At 42.8% G+C, this 12,024-nt stretch overlaps 1 protein-coding gene across 1 annotated transcript in view; it reads right to left on the reverse strand.

Moving 5' to 3' along the window:
• Positions 1 to 10,430, reverse strand: part of Ropn1 (rhophilin associated tail protein 1) — a 29,949-nt gene extending 19,519 nt beyond the window's left edge. The window contains exon 1 of the mRNA XM_057765979.1: positions 10,396 to 10,430. The gene's annotated coding sequence lies outside the window, so the exon portion shown is untranslated. The remainder of the gene's footprint in view (positions 1 to 10,395) is intronic.
• Between the last annotated feature and the right edge of the window lie 1,594 nt (positions 10,431 to 12,024).

Genomic DNA, 12,024 nt, shown 5'->3' on the forward strand with positions numbered 1-12,024 from the left:
GGGAGTGCGAACTGGTACAACTGCTTTTGATATCACTATGGTGATTTCTCAGAAAATTAGGAAACAACCTTTCTCAAGACTCAGCAATACTACTTTTCAGTATTATACCCAAAGGATGCTCAATCGTACCACAAGGACATGTGCTCAACTATGTTCATAGCAGCATTGTTTATCATTGCCAGAACCTGGAAACAACCTAAATGCCCCTCAACTGAAGAATGGATAAGGAAAATGTGGTACATTTACCCAATGGAGTACTACACAGCAGAAAAAATAATGACATCTTGAAATTTGCAGGCTAATGGATGGATCTAGAAAACATCATATTGAGCAAGGTAACCCAGGTTTAGAAAGACAAATATCATATGTACTCACTAGTAAGTAGTTTTAGACATAAAGAAAAGAAAAACCAGCCTACGATTAACAATCCCAGAGAACATAGACAGCAAAGAGGGCCCTAAGAGAGACATACATAGATCTAATCTACATGGGAAGTAGAAGAAGACAAGATCTCCTGAGTAAATTGGGAGCATGGGGACCATGGGAGAGGGTAAAAGGGGAGGGGAGAGGAAGGGAGCGGAGAAAAACAAAAAAGAATGATGTATTTGTAGAGCTAACAGTATTAGGTTAATATACTAGTTCGGACCCCCGAAGAGGCATGTTTGGAGGATGTCAACTATCCTGCCAAAAAAGTACACAAGATGCAAGATTTGAAGCAGAGACCTAACAAGACAAGGAAGACTTTGTGGATGTCATCAAATACATGGTCTGAGCAGACAGAAAGTTGGGTGACAGAAGTTAGGCCTTTTCTTGTGCTGCTTGTTCATTGGTCATGGAACCCCAAGAAGTATGTAAATGGTTTAGGTTGTTCCCATAGGCACCCTGGTCTGCCCATTCACCTGTAGATGCGAATTCCACTTTGAAAGGATATCAATAATAAAGTCCAGGCCACCGTGGTTCCCACCTGTATGTATGTGACTGCGAGCAATGAAGACGTCCTTTGTTGTGTCCCTACCAAGCTACCTACCCAGGGGAGTTTGCTAGACTCATTCTTTTTCCTGTAGATTAGATGACACACATCAGTGATCTTCAGAGCACAATTAGTTTACTGACTTCAAAAATGGTTTGACAATTTTAATCACTAGAGTGATAAACATCACGTAAAATGGTTACTAACACAGTTAAGAGCTTTCAAGGAAAATTGAGGTCAGAGGTTTAGCAGTCCAGTGGGAGTGTTCTCACTCCAAAGACTAGTAGAAACGCATCTCACAGCAATAGAAACCATAACTAAGACACAAGTTTTTAAAGAGAAGTTCTTGGCGGCTTGACCAAAACCAAAGACATTTTGAGGTGGTCATGGGATTCTAAGGCTGTGCAAGTTGAGTGAGGCATCTAGAGACACACACGTGGAAAGAGCTTAGTTGCCATGTCCAGTGGGCCGTGCTGATTCTCTAACACTCTAGGGCATAGGTTTGTGCACAGTTAGGCTCCATATAATCGGTAGTCACCTATGACCCAGGTTGTTCTTGAAATCTTGCTTCATAAAACCTAAGTTTTACAATAACGTCCATTTCAGTGAACCCCTACTTTACATCACACCTACTAAGGTAGCTGACTTACTGAGTGCTTCTGCTTAGTACCTGCTCCCCAGGGCCACTAACTCAGTTTCTTACTTCACTGCTAGCCTGCGTCCCTCATCGCATCAGAGTGAACTTATGCCCTCACCCCTTTGCCACCCTCCTGTCTCCTTCTCCAGCATTCAGACACTCAGTTTTTCTCCTTCACAAGGTCCAGTGAACAAAACTCTGGCATTTATCCCCTTGCAGTCTCTGGAAAATGCCATCTGTGTCACGTCCGTCGCACAGCTTCCATTAAGTCACAGTCTGCACTCCTTTTTAAAAAATTGTTTTTTGATCTCATTACTTCTCAAATGATCTCATTTTCTTCCCTGCTGGACCACTCAGGCTGCCCCCAGATTGACTCCCCTCCCTCTGTAGCGTGCCCCTTAGCTTCTTCTAGAAAATCTTCCATCTGATGACTGCCTTGCCACTAATTTCACAGATAAAGGTGAACAGTCTCCCCTCGTTTCTAAATTTAATGGTTCTTCTAGGGACATATTTTCTTCCATGATTCTCTACTGCTTTTTAAATAATGGATTGTTCCTCAAGAAGCACTTCATTCCACTGGAAATGGTTACTCCAACTTGTTTGTCTGAACTATGTTTAGTTTCTGGGCGCACTTTAGTGTATGCTGCTCCGCTCCGTGTCTCTTCCATCCCTTTAAAGATACATTTTCTAGGGGTCTTTCCCCTCTCATCTGTGTCTCTCCTTCAGATTGTTCTGGTAGATATTCCATGTGTACTTGAAAAGAAAGTTGAGTTTGTAGTTGCTGAGTGCCATGTTCTATACATCCCGAGGGTTAGTTACGTAGATCAAATCTTTGACATCAGATTTCCTTTTCTGTTTGCTACTCTATGAATAACCAAGGAAGATGTAAGGTCTCCATCTGAACTAGGAGTGAAACACACCGATGATGCCAGCACTTGGGAGATGAAGGCAGGATGGCCAAAAGTTGGATTATTATGTAGCAAAATTGCATCTCAAGAAAAAAAAGAATTAAAAAAGGAAAAATGCAGGGGAGAAAAAGTGTCTGATAATTTTTATTTATTCTTTCAATTATGCCCATTTTTACTGGTTCAATTTTAAACTATTATATATAGCACATTATATATTATATATAAACATTTATAATAATGTTTTTATATTTTAAAATCTTTCTATTAAATAAAGTTTCTATACATAGTTTTATGTTACACATAGTTTTAATAGTTGTCTTAAAGTCAACTTGGCTTGTCAGCTTTATTTTGTTAATTTTTTTCATGATGCATGTATTTCAAAACTTTTCCTTTCAAAGTATAAACCTTCAAAAAATCCTTAAGATTTTTCAATTGAACCATTTATTTTAAAAATATAATTATCCCTATACCGTTCAACATATTGCTATTTCTTTATATTCATATCATCTATTTTTTGAGTTTTGAAACTAATCAAATAGTTTTTAGTAATCTAATTTTTCTCATTTATTAGATTTGGAGATGTGCTTTAGGTATTCCTCTACAGGTTTCCCTAAGGATTACAATATGCATCCTAAATTTATTAAGTCTATCCTTAATTTTACTTCTTGAATAGTGAAAGTAATTATGATAATTTAACTCAATATTCTTTTCTTACCCTTGTGGTAATGTTATCATTTATTTTATTTTTACATATATTTTTATCACTGTTGGCAGGTGACGTCATCAATTTTTAGACCATCAATATTAAGCTATTGTTTTTCCATGTAATTATTCTGTATTCTCTTTTCCTTCTGGCCAATATTATTTTCTGGCATCATTTTCCTTTAACCTAAATGACTCTGCTGAAGTATGGATGTTGTGGACCAACTTTGACAAAAACACCTCTTGCTAGGGTAGGGGTGTGGGGTTTTTGAACTATTAGTAAAGAAAATAAAGATGCATAAAAAAGAATAAGAGCAGAAACCATAGAAAGTATTGGGAGGGCATTCCTGTGAATACTGACATCACCTACATTTATTTCTCCATACATTTTTATACCCAATAAAAATGGGGTGGAGGGTGGAGGTGGAGAGAATGTAAGAAAAGATTATTAACACGATACAAAGGACAACTCAAACAGTTAATTGCTTTGACACTTTGAGACATCAAATCATTAGCATTCTGTTGTTTAGGCAGTGAAGCTGCCCTAGACCATCCTGAAGACAGCCACTCCCCAGGTGACCTCATAGTTACAAAAGAAGGAGCAGAAGTACATTTGCGTATCCTGACCACCTGTCAGGACTGGATGGATCTACTTGTCATGAGCTATCTTAATGTCAAAAGAATTAAGTAATCACATTCTGAGTTGGGACTTGCAACAATACTTGTCAGACACTTTGAGCAACCTCCAACTCTCTGACTGTCAGACAAGGTGGAAAAAGACTCACATTTTGGGGTCTCCGCATCTGTAAAGATGGCTCAGTGTTTAAGAGTGCACACTGCTCTTGAACCCCAATTCAACTTCTGGTAGCACCCACATTGGGCAGCTCACAACGGCCTGTAATTCTTGCTCCAGGGGGACTGATGCTCTCTTCTGGCCTTCAGGGATGCAGGCTCACATGCACACACATACATGCACACACGCTCAGATGCACACCAAACAAAAAAAAAAGTCTTGTAAATCTAAAACATATTCTGCTGTCTTTCTCTTGGAGAAAAGTCTCCCCACAAGGACTATGCAGAATGCTCTGTCCAGAGCCTGAGTTGGCAAATGTCACCAGGCAAGAAAACAGCTTAAGCTCTCAGATAACTTTATATGGCTTTTAGAATAAATCTCAGTGGCGGCTGACGAGACTCTTGGGTAAGGGGCCTTTATTTATAAGCCTTCAACCTGAGCTTGATCCTCAGAACCCTTACAAAGACAGAAGGAGAAAAGTGACTTCACAAAATTTTCTTCTGACCTACCTCCACATGCACACCATGGTATGAGAACTGGCACATACACACACACACACACACACACACACACGCACGCACACACACACATACACCACACTCATACACACACACACCACACACACACCACACTCATACACACATGCAACATACTTGCACACATGCACATATACACACAAAATAATTTAAAGTTTTTTTTTTTAACATTTTGCTTTCAGTTGAGGCTTGAACTCCTAGAGTTTATCATATACTAACTGGGAGAAAGTTGACTCTTTTATGACTAGCTTGAGCTCTATGCTAACGATTCCCAAATAATTGCAAATCCTTCACCTATCAGTTACCTATGGTGGCATTCTCTTTTCCCACCAAAGTATCCCTAGCAGACTTCTCTTACCCTCTCAATTGTCCGGCTTTCATACACCCTAGCCATTTTAGGTTCATCTTTTTCTTTCAGTCCCCATTTCAGCCCCATGTATTTAACTTTTTCCAACTAGGAAAACAAAAGCAAGCAGCTTTTCAAATAGCAACAAAGAGGCTTAAATTCTAATAAATTTCAGTGTCTTCAGGATTGATGTATAAAAAGGATAAAGGGTGCACACAAGGGTAACAGGATCTATTGTGCTGAGTTGAGACTTTGGTCTGTTTCACTGTCATCCACATTATACCATATTTATCTCTCCTTGAAGGAGGCAATAAAATGGCAAGAATTTGTCTCCAGGACAGCCCCAAGTTTAAAGAAATATCTTTTCCCATTTTCACATATAACTAAGATATTCTGGATAGTCTCATCTGCATCATATAAAGCTCATTCTTAGCACCTTGAGTAGAACAGAAGTCATTTGTCAGAGTAGGTCCCAATTTTATGCCCAGATTTTTTTGCTATTGTCTCTTTAAGCACATTCTGACAGTTGCCATCCATGAAGGCATACTCAGAACATGACTGGCATAACGCAGCATTTCGCATTCTTCATCTCACTTAGTCCTTGCAAGAACCGATGGGTAGGTAAGTTCTAATATTAAGAGTTTTCCAATGCCAGGAAACTAAGGCGTTTCCTTAGTTTGTCAGATCAACATCCTTAACCACCCAGAAACCCTCAAAAGCCTTCAGTGACTCTTCATTTCTTTTCTAATCAGAACGATACCCCATGTGACTTTCAAGATCCCTGCAAATTAAAGCCTGGTGTGGTGGAACATGCCTGTAATACCAGCACTCCGGAGCAGAAAGAGGAAGATTGTACAGGAGTCTTAGGCCATCCATGCTACATAGTGAGGTCCTGTCTCAAAAAAATGTTTTAAAACTTTATACAATTTATCTTATTTATATTAGCTTTGTTTATTTCTTTAACTTTCTATTACTGAAGCTTGGATCTTTTATCTTGGGCAAAATCCATGTTCACGTAGATCAAATGTTTGCATGCTAACAGCAATATTGCTAAGAGCAGGCTCACTTGACTGCATCCTTGTTTTTTTGAGTAGGTTTTTTTTTTTATTTTCTCATGTTTCCAAACTTTCATATCCATCATGCTAGTACCACCATCTAGAAGCCATAAGTTCTACATTATTTAACAGTTGGACAGGTACTTCTTTCAATCTATCATGCTTAGTCACATTTGTATTTTAAAAAGTTCTTCCCTGTTTACATCATGGCCCCTAAATGTCATATGTACATAGCTTGTCCACAGACTCTCACATGCTTCCTAAAGCTGTCTAATGTTGTTTCCTGCTTTTGGGATCTGGTGTCACCTTAGCCTTGTCCTTTCTAAGAATATGATGGAAGAATCTTTATCTAGGTATACGATAGAAGTATTTATTTATTTTTATTTTATGTGCACATTTGTCTGTGTGAGGATGTTGGAACTGGGATTATAGACAGTTGTGAGCTGCCCTGTGGGTTCTTGGAATTGAACCTGGGTCCTCTGGAAGAACAGCCAGTGTTTTTAACCACCAATCCATCTCTCTAGCCCTGATGTAAGTATTTCTAAGTATATGATGGTAGTATTTTTTACCTAGTATACAATGGAAATACTTGTTTTTCATGTTTTCATAAAAACACTTCACACCATTCTCCCTTTAGGCATTCTCCCTACTTCTGGTATAATTGTAGCAATCTTGATTCAGAGACTTGAAGTGTAGGAATAAAAGTTCTCGGGCAAATGCACAATAGTCTAAGAGACAAAATCTGAACTGTGCTCCTCTCCCCTTACCATTCTCCATAGTTATAACACCATACTGCTCTTTTCTAACATAGCACACACACAGTTACTGTCTTTCATAGCAAGGTAAAATAGCAGATACACTCGTTGGTGAAGGAGCTCTCTTGGCCGCTAGAACAGGATTATAAAACTGGGCATAGCTTTAACTTTTGGATCCTGGGAAAGCCATCAACCTAATCCAACTTTGTGTGTTTTCTTGGAATTAGACACTGGAATATAGAAATAAATGGATCATGCACACCGAATTCATGAGGGACACCATGCGAACACAGCCCACTGGATCAACTGACTGGGACTCATGGGAGCGCCCAGAGATCAGAGAGCCTGTAGGGATCTGACACTTTGACTGAGTAGCTTGGTCTTCTCGTGGCACTCCTAACGGTGGAAGTGGGGGTGTCTCTGGCTCTTTTGCCTGCTCGTGGGTCCCTTTCCTCCTACTGGGTTGCTTCATCCAGCCTGGTATTACCATAACATGTTACACTGTGTTTGGTTGATGTCCCTTGGAGGCTTTCTCTTTTTTTGAGAGGACGCAGCAGATGGGGGTGGATCTGGGGGAGATGGAAGGGAGAGACTGGGTGATGGGAGGGAGAAGAAAATGCAGTCAGGATGTAATATAGAGAAGAAAAAAGAATAAGAGCATGGTAAATGTCAAGGAGCCTGCACTAGATAGAACAAAGGAAAAGGAATAGAAGAAAGTTTCCAAAGACTGGTGGTGATTTCTGGACTGAGATATAGGGAGGCCTGAAATGTTTATTACTCTGTTCCCATCCAGCAGAAGAGTCCCTGAGTAGAGGGCAATTATTCAGTAAAAATGTTTGCCATTGAGAGAGAAGAGAGAATTCACAAGAAACAGGGAAACAAACTGTTGGGAAGTTTTAGAAGCCCGTGAATTTAGTAACTGTAATCATGGTGCTAGCGTGGATGAAAGGGGACCGTTGGGTCTAAGGCTGGATCTGTTTCAGCTCAAGGTCTGAATGTAAAAACCCTTCTGAGGCTTTGTATGTCAGAGGCAACAGAGAGCCGCGAGATGATTTATGGGCTGGGGTCACACAGGCAGATTCTGCTGATACACTGACCATCAAATCATGGCCTCTCAACTCCAAAGCCATCCTTCACTGCCTCCGCCAAAAGGGAAGTAGGTCTTTTAAATGTTTTCCTTCTGCCAGCTGCCATCATGTTGGGCTTTGCCTGTACAGAGCACTGGAGGTACCTACAGGGAGGGGCAACCATTTTTTCTTAAAGGTTCAGATATGTTCTTGCTGGACTCGAGAAACAACTTGGGTGTCTCTGGTATCCCCAGCTCTGGACCCTGAAGCACAGCGTTTCTAGCATCTGACTTCTGCTCTATGCCATCTCTCGAGTGCATGTCTGTGGTACCCATAGCTGGCATTTTTTTTGTTTGTGCTATGGTTTAGTAATAAACTCTTACTGTGTTAAAGATCTGGTCCCCAGGGGGCGCTACTGAGAGGAGCTTGAACTTTTGCGATCATGTGATCTTAGAGTCTTCCTTTTCTCTTTTCCTCCTGATTCAGGAGATGAGTGGATTGATCTGCCACAATTCTCCATCCTTACTTTATGATGAGCTGCTATTGTTAGAAGACAAAATTAATGGGGCCACTTGATCTTGAATTAGACCCACTAGAACTGTGATCCAAAATAAGTCTTGTCTCCTTATAAGTTAATTACCCCAGCACTTGGTTATAGTGATGGGAAGCTGAGTGACTCTTGCTGGCACCTTCTTGGGAAGGTCTGTAGCAGAGTGCTGCCAGAGAGTCATGATCTCATAGTTTCTCTGACACCCTAGAGAGTCAGTTCTGTGGGGTGGCATCTCCACAGTTCCTCCGACCTCCGGGAAGCTGTGGTCACAACCCTCTTTCACACGCTCAGTATTACTCAGTATTAGTCTTTCCCTGAAGTGGTCTAGCTCAAGGCTGCTCCTCATATTTGTGATCCCTGCATCCTTTGATTCTTCCCTATCTCCTTTTAGCCATTCCTCCATCACTTCAAGCCCATTGGTGTTAAAAAAAAAAATTTTATGATGATCCTTCTTTGTTAAAATTACTTGGTGCTGTTTCTCTCTGTTTGAGCCAGGAACACACTGGCCAGTAGCTTCATGAGTGAACTTAGGAGAGTGGGGGTGGGCCCAGATAGGAACCTGGCAGTTCTTTGGGCACAACCAGAGCTTCAAGTCTCTAGAAAGTAGGGAGGGACAGGAAACAGACATTTAGGAGATTGGACATACAGGAGTTGGTAAGAGGTGGGGGGGAGAGAGGAGTCTAGAGTAACTCCCAGTTTTCAAGGCTGGATGACGAGGTGGGCGGTGGCATTACCTTTGTAGAAATGTCCAACACAGCAGGAGTGCAGAGAAAAGTCTCCCTTACTGTCACTTACTTTCAGGAGTTCCGTGCACTCTTGAGTCACAGAGCTTTGGAATCTTAGGTTCTTTGTCATCCAGACCCAACTTCTCAGCCTCTGAGCCATATGACCGACTTATTCCCATCCATTTCTTAAAGGAGGGGAATGTTCTATTCCATCTCGCGGTTCCACTCTCCTCTCACGGTTCCACTCTCTCACGGTTCCACTCTTCCAACGTTTTGAGAAGTTCTTTTCCATTCTTAAAGCTCTTGGTTTGGGTAGGTTTTCTTTAACTATACATTCCAGGGCCCACCTCCACTTCTTACAACTCAATAAATGCCCGATTAAGTGAAACCTTCACGCCTCCCAGAGGAGAACATTGAGCCAACACATACTCGCTAAGTGCTAAAGAATATAGGTTTATCAAGTATCACCTATGGGCCTGTTCTGGGATTTCATTTGGTTTTATTGGTGTGGTCTAAGGGTTCGGTTATAGACATTAAGTTGTTCAGTTACAGGAATGAAAGGCTCCACACACCGGAATCTGAGTTGTTTTCTATGAACAGTTCTTGGGACACAGGACCAAGCCACTGTGCATCCTTGCTCTTATTTGAGATAGGGAGTGGTGGGCTTGGGACACACAGTGACTTCGGCCCCGAATGTGCTTCCTTCTTCACACAGGCTAATTCTTCCCTTAGAGCTCAGTTTAATTCTTCCCTGACCTCCAAGACAGTCCCACGACACCTTTTCAGTGACACTTAGCTTAAAGTTGACATGATTTGTGTGATTCTTGGATTAACACACTTCTTTATACGTTGTAAAGCCCAGGGCTGGCTTGGCCAGCATTTTGCTCACTATAGAATCCTAGTGCTGGCCTAATGCCTGGAACTCAGAGTCCAGTAGATATTGGTGAAAGAACTAGTCGTACCAGTTTATAGTGTGTCAGTCACGCTCGTCAGTCCCCACAACTGTCTTTCCAAATGTGTTCTATATCCGTGTTACAAATGGAAAAGCAGTGGGGGCTAATCAGATTCCACTGTGTTTTCAAGCCACAGTATTAAAGAATATAATAGTAGTTCTGGGTACACACACACACACACACACACACACACCACACACACAATTTGGCCAGAAAGCAATACTCCTCCACTTAAAGATTTCTGCGCGCCCTTTCCCTGTTCTGTGGGCAAGGAAGAGTTGGGAATTCAGGTGGGTCCCCTGCAGCGGTGGCCATGGCCATGGCCCCTCCCCTCCTCCTTCCATTCCCCCTCCTCGTCCCACTCCTCCCACTCCCCCTCCTCCTTCCACTCCCCCTACCTCAGGTTGGCTCCCAAAGGGGCTATCCCGCTTCAGGTGACTCCTAGCGCCTGCTATCAGGCGAAAGATGTGGGGAGCGCCTAGGACCTTTGGCGGTGGAAGAGCGGCAAGAGCTACTCCGAAAGGGCGGGACCACGAGGGACGCAAGCACCACTCAGGGCTTTATTAGCGTAGTGCCTTGCTGGGCAACCCTACTGCCTGCCCACCAGCGAGCAGGAACATTATGTGACGTCATAGACTCTCCAGCGCCGAGTTTGCGTTTGCGGGAGGGAGGATGATAAGGCCTGGGGAGGGGTGGTGGTGGTGGAGAGCCCATGGGCCCATGGGACAGGAGGGAATTAGGAACCCTGGGCAGACTGAAGCGGTGGGCCCTAGGCTTGAGTGCTCTAAGAAGAGAAAGTTGCAGGTGAGGGAGACCCTTGGGGATCGCAGCCAACACCGCAGCACATTTGTTCATGCCACGGCATACTGTGGATGCAATTCAGGTATTAACTCAGTTCGTCCATTCGGACACTTTTACCTCCACATTCTCAGATGAGACCACTAGGGCATTCAGCAACTAGACCAAGATGAGGATTAGCTAGAGACAGGTCGAAGCTAGCTCCAGAATCCTCCCTCCTGACCTCTATTATGCTAAGAAAGGGGGTGGAGCTAGGGTGTATAAGAACAGAGGCTGAAATGTTTGGGGGCACAGAGCAAAAAGGAATGTGTATTCTTCCTGCAGAGTGTGGTTATATGTGATGGGTGCTTTTACATACACAAGGCAATGACGTCTCCGGGTTCCTTCACTATAGGGGATAGCATCAGGCTTAAAGTTTGGGGTAACTTGTTTATGGTTAGCTCCCTGGCAGTAACCGCTAACCCCAAACCCCACCCTGGGTCTTTTGATTTGAAAGTGATTATTATTATTATTATTTTTTTAGAGGCAAGCAAAAAAGACCCACCATGGTCTGCTACCCCCTTTGTCCCTTCACATCCATTTCCAAGGGTCTGGTCACAACCGTGCAGTCTCCCAGCCCGTTTTGCGCAGTAGTGTTCATCAGCCAGAATCAATGAGTTCCTTCACCCAGGGCCTTCAAAGGTTTCTGTAGTTGTGAGATGAAAGCCGTTGTCTCCTTAAAGCAATTTCAAGCCTCAGTGAGTAGGTGGGGTTTTGGTTTATGTATGCAGAGGGCTTCTCAGAGCCCGCCGCCATCCGTTCGCAGAGGGCCTGTCCCTACTGTTATTTGTCAAAATCCTGCAGGTGCCTGCACACCTGGATGATCTGGGGAGCTAATTGCCCACAGGCAAGATCTAGGGATGAAAGAAATTAATCACTGGCTATCTACTGCCTTCCCAAGGCCTTGGTGGAGGGACATTCAGTTGCTGGCATAGGCTCTGACTGGCAGCACGTAGTCCAGGAGAAAAAAAAAGAAAAGAGGTTGGGAAGCCTATTTGACGTCTCCTGGGCTCTGGCCACTGGGGTCTGTTGTGTGTGTGCGTGTGTGAAGATGTGCTGGCCTTTTCCTTCAGCATGAATGATTAGACAGGAGTGAGTAAGGAGGTTCATGCAGAAGGGGCGTCTCAGACAGAGCGATAGCCACCTGGTCATGGAATATGCTAAAAACTGAATTTTAGTGTGCCGGATGA

The sequence above is a fragment of the Chionomys nivalis genome, chromosome 3 (assembly GCF_950005125.1).
Source record: "Chionomys nivalis chromosome 3, mChiNiv1.1, whole genome shotgun sequence".
Classification (NCBI taxonomy): domain Eukaryota; kingdom Metazoa; phylum Chordata; class Mammalia; order Rodentia; family Cricetidae; genus Chionomys; species Chionomys nivalis.